Here is a 5,629-nt window from a genome sequence, read left to right as displayed (position 1 = left end):
CGCCGGAACTCGTTGACAAGTTTCTTGGAGAGGCTCACAGCGCCTGTAAAGGAGGCAGCTTAGGTTTCGAAGACATAGTATAGATACAACCTGTGATTTAATTCAGGAAATAACAATGTTTCTAGAAATATACCGGTAAATAAGTGAATCGAAATGGGGTTTACGGTTTGGTGTCCTCTTTTCCAACACCGCTTGGGCTATAGGCCATTCAGTGTGCTGTGGTGGGGGTATTTACGCATACAGCGGCACTACGGCCTGTTCTTATTTCGAATTCCAACTATCATGGGTTTTTTTTTATGTGCATGTCAATATGTACACGGGACCTCGGATTTCCGTCCCATCTGAACAACTAGTGGACACTACGCTGGAAAATCTAGCTGGCCAACACCGACTGCGGATTTCCGTCCCATCTGAACAACTAGTGGAAATGTATATTTAACGAAGTTGACTGTCACGTTAACGCCAATAACAATAAGATTGATTTGAACATACTGTAGCATTATTATTATTATTATACAACACTTATATAGCGCTATTCTCCACATACTTGTTCAGGTGCACTTTACATTAAATACAAGTATAGAAACAGTAAAAAGCTAAATATCTATAAAATCAGAATAAAACATAAATAAATAAATCTTTATAAAATAAAAAAAAACCAAAAACAAAAACAAAAAACCCATAAAAATAAAATATGTATAAAATGAATAAATGAATAAATATAGATATCACAAGGATCCAAAATTGAAATTGATCGAACTGAATATTGTTTGAAACAAAGATTTTGAAGTTGAATATTAACTGTACTTTTAACCTTTATTTTGACATTTCAGTTGAGTTGGGATACAGAAGTTATTTATATATGATATAAATAGCACAGGTAATGGGACTGATCCCTGTTGAACACCGGTTTGGTCTGAGAGATGACAAGTTAATTTTTCTTCTCGCAACGAGCAGGGATGATATTGGGACAAACACATAATTTTTTGAAAGGTGGGAATAGCTATGCAACCACTTTTGTCCGACCTTTTCATAGTGACTTTGTCGAGAACACAAAAATTACAGCAAAGTTGATTACAGAATTCCCTTGGTCAATTAAAACTAAATATCAACCACTAACGAGACTATATTCACTGGTACTTCTCAAAGATGATAATAGCGGGTTCCAGTAACACATTATGTTAACTTTACTCATCGCCAACCTGGCACATGAGGGTGGACCAATTTGACTGAAATTTGTAGCAAATTCCCTTTACATTATCTAGTTTTTAACTATTATAGTGAGAACTACCAGCTCTTTATCTAATCTCCCATAATGTATCTTTACGTCTAAAATAGTATTTTGTATATTGCTTGTGTCCTAACATGTCAAATGAAATGAAACGCCCTACTGTTCTGCTCCAACTGGGGCTAATGAAGACGGACATACACCGTACAGTGTGCTATGAGGTAAAATTTGCCCGGGCAGAGTCACTATGGCCTACTCTTATATCAAATTCCAACTAGCAAGGGATCTTTTAGGGGCATGCCAATGTATACACGGGACCTCGGTTTTCCGTCCCATCTGAAGGACTAGGTAGCTGTCCTTATCAGGCCCTCCGTCCTGTACCACTGACAAGAGGAAACCACGCCTTACAATCCCAATAAGCTTTCGCGGCTAATACCTAACCGGTCAAGCAGATGGAATATATAGAGAATCTCCTACGAGCCTCTACCGATTTTATTTTTACTTTATCGACGAGTGTTGATATTTTTTGATATCAAAAAGGATGAGTAGGAGATTTTATTTATCACCCAATCCTTTATTACATGCACAAATAAATAAATATAATTCTTTGCTATAGATTTCACTTTTACTGAACCTGATTACATTACGGCGTAGTGATACATCATTTTTTGACCCAATGTTTCCATCAAGGTCAATTAAATAAAAATAGCTCATTAAATAAATAAAGAAGAAGTTAATTGTAATAAAAAAAGGAACTGTTCTTTGAAAATAAAAAAAGTAGTTCCCTTTTAACTGACCAATCAAATTCATGTAAAGCGATATCTCCTAAGGAGATTATGAAATTGATCACACAAGCGATATCCACTGTAGAATGTGTTATTGGGTGATAAATAAAAGATAATTTAGATAAACTTATCGAAAGGAGGAGCGAAGAGAACACATTCCTAAAGTAATAAACACATCATTGCGTCCAATGTTTATGAAGTTAATAGTGATGATCGATGATCACTGGACAGAAGACGTGCGTCACATCTATTAATTGGAATATAGTAAAATTGCGGCTGTGGTTTCGATCCCTGGTGTAAGTGTACGTGGCTTCTGAACCTCGTGGGTTTACTCCGGTTACCCCGGTTTCCTCCAACAGAGAGAGAGAGAGAGGGGGAGAGAGAGAGAGATGGGGTTTAACGTTCACTCGACACACACAAACTAGGTCATTTCGGGACTAACATATCGTTTAATTTTATTTCAATAATTCGCTTGCGCGTAGGGGTCTTTAGCCGTGGGAGGAAACCGGAGGACCCGCAGAAAACCCACGTCGTTGGTAGCGGACGTTAGACAAACAAAGAAGAACCACCATGTTATATTTAAGGAAGTGACGTGGAGGCTAACTTCCGTATCTTTCTACAACCACTGGATTAATGAAGATGGTTGTTATATTCAGCTGACAGATTGGTTCACAAAGGTAGGACGTTAAACCCCAATTGCAATTTATTTTATATTCAAATTCTGGTGGCAGGGGTGGAGTTTGGGGGGTGGGGGGGGGGGGGTAGGCTACCGCGTGCGTATAAAACAAGTTGGCATGGAGTAAGGTCGCATGTCTAATCCCGTGCGTTATTTAGTACAAAATCCCGATGCACGAGCCTTTCACTGAAATGAAGTTTAACCATATGTTAATCCTGATATTACCCTCCCCCCTCTCCTGCTCTCTCTCTTGAAGCCGCCTCCGTTAGCCTAGTGCGTTATCTGCTACAAAATCCCGATGCACGAGCCTTTCACTGAAATGAAATTTAACCTTATGTTAATCCTTAAATCCCCCCCCCCCGCCTCTCTCTCTCGCTTGAAGCCGTCTCCGTTAGCCCAGTCGATGCAGAAAAGTAGAACGTTGTTACTCATATTGACGTACATGTATTTGTTCTTTATGTTTTGATAATAAGTTAAGTCGGACAAGTCCACCATTTGACATTTATGCCTTTACTTACAAACTTAAAACAGGATTTTGATATATATGTCAGTTGGTCCTGCCTGTACAGGGTTATAAATGTTATTGATGTATAATCTGCGTGTTTTCAACCAACAAAACAAATAAAGAAACAATATTACAGATCTCACGCGTAAATTGAAACCTGTCAATATTAGGGAAGAACGTGTATGTCTTGACGGCCCGAGGGCATTTCCGTTGATATGCATGCTAAGTTATTAAATATATACACATAATGAGTAACGCTTACGTAATTTAGGCTCGATCACTCCAGACGGATATTGTTCTGGATAGATTAGCAGGAATTGCCTATTTAATATCAAGGTAACATGGGGAAATGGGTAAAATTTTATCATTAAGCAGACTATGGATTTCCGTGTGCCTCGGGAAGAATGTGATTTACTGAACTGGTCGATCAAGACAGTATTTCTCTTAAGTCATTGGGGATCACCTTGCTAAGTGGGTAAGACGCTAGCTCGCTAGCCTGGAGGTCGGGTGTTCGATCCCTGCATTGGCCGAGAAAGTTCATCCAGATTTTCCGGCGTGGTTCTCCCTTGTCAGTGATGCAGAACGGAGGGCCTGGCAAGGACAGCTGCCTAGTCGCTCGGATGGGACGAAAAACCGAGGTCCCGTGTACACATTGGCGTGCACGTAAAAGATCCCTTGGCAGTTGGAATTCGATATAAGAGTAGGCCGTAGCGCCGCTGCCCGGGCAAAATCAATTAGCCCAGGTTAGGTGCAGAAGAGTAGGACGTTAAACCCCATTTCATTTCATTTCATTTCTTAAGTCATTGCGTGCATATACTAAGAAACGGCTACCTTAAACACAGCTCATGCTATTCTGTGCATAAAATTTGGGCCTGGGCAATCGAGGATCGGGACGAAAATCAGACAGAGAGAAAAGTGTGGGTTAACGTCCACTCGATACAAAATATGTAGGTCATTTGGGGACTAACATATGGTTCTATTTTATTTCAATGATTTGCTTGAGCGTAGGGGTCTTTAGCAATTGGGGGATACCGGAGGACCCGGAGAAAACCCTCGGGGTTGGACATGCGATCATACTCCATGTCATGGACAGGCTGGAAAACGTAACCATGCCACTTGACTAAATGATAGACCTTAGAATCTAAATCGCACGCCTTAGACTACACCCCCCCTCACCCACACACACACACCCACACCTACCGAGACCCGAGGCTAAAGCACTTTATTATTGGAATTACGTTAATATATTTTCTTTCCTACAGATCAAGGATCTGGAATAGGGAGCGACAGACGAGGTTCAAGGGATGTATGTGCCTCTCTTTTTCTAGATTTGAAATGGGATGATCATAGATTTGTTAATAAACTGATGTTCTTGTGGCTCACTAATCTGGAGGTCCGGGTTCCGATCCCGGGGTTGGTCGAGCAAGTTCCTTGTGATTCCCTTTGTCACTGGTGCAAGGCGGAGGGCCCGAAAAGTACCGTGTGTGGTCGTTCGGACAGAGCGTAAAACCGAGGACCCGTGTACACGCTGGCGTGTAATTAAAAGAAACATTGAAAGTTGAAATTCAATATAAGAATAGGCTGTCTTTAGTGCCGCTGACCAGGCAAAATGCCCCTCATAGCACGTACACTGTAAGGCCTACGCCCGTCTCCATTAGCCCAGTAGATGCGGGGAAGTAGGATGTTAAACTCTGTTTAATTCATTTCTTCTGTATAGTTGTGTATTGTTTGAGATCATCCAGATTTTCCGGCGTGGTTCCTCCTTGTCAGTGATGCAGGACCAAGGGCCTGACAAGAACAGATGTCTAGTCGTTCGGGTGGGACGAAAAACCGTGCACGTAAAAGATCCCTTGACAGTTGGAATTCGATATAAGAGTAGGCGTAGTGCCGCTAAGGCGTATGCCCGTCTTCATTAACCCAGTTCGGAGCAGAACAGTAGGACGTTAAACCACATTTCATTTCATTTCATTTTTCCGTATTGTTTAGTATTGTAACGGGAGACGGTAATCAATTACCAAGATACATCACTAACCAAACTGCCCAAGGCGAAAACCGTGCTAAGATCTCCCCCCCTCCCCTTGGCCGCCTCCCTCCTTGGCGCCGTCACTGTCAGTGATCTATCACCAAAACTGCATGCTAATGGTATATAGTACTTATATTGTATTGGTGTGTGATCGCTGACTTTCATAGTTCATACAAACTAATTTATTATATGGCTTATTAACTGAAATTGACAATATAATTTATCTTGTATCATGTTGGGTTTTTTTTGTTTATAAAAATAATATGCTAACGAAGACGAGCACGTGTCATACTATGAGAAAAGTTTACGCCTACTCTGCATCGAATTCCAACTTTGTAGTGCACGCCAATGTGTACACGGGACACTAAAGCCTCGATTTTTTGCCCATTCGAGTGACTAAACACCTTTCCAT

Source organism: Patella vulgata, chromosome 1, assembly GCF_932274485.2.
Source record: "Patella vulgata chromosome 1, xgPatVulg1.2, whole genome shotgun sequence".
NCBI lineage: Eukaryota > Metazoa > Mollusca > Gastropoda > Patellidae > Patella > Patella vulgata.
This window is presented reverse-complemented; position numbering follows the sequence as displayed.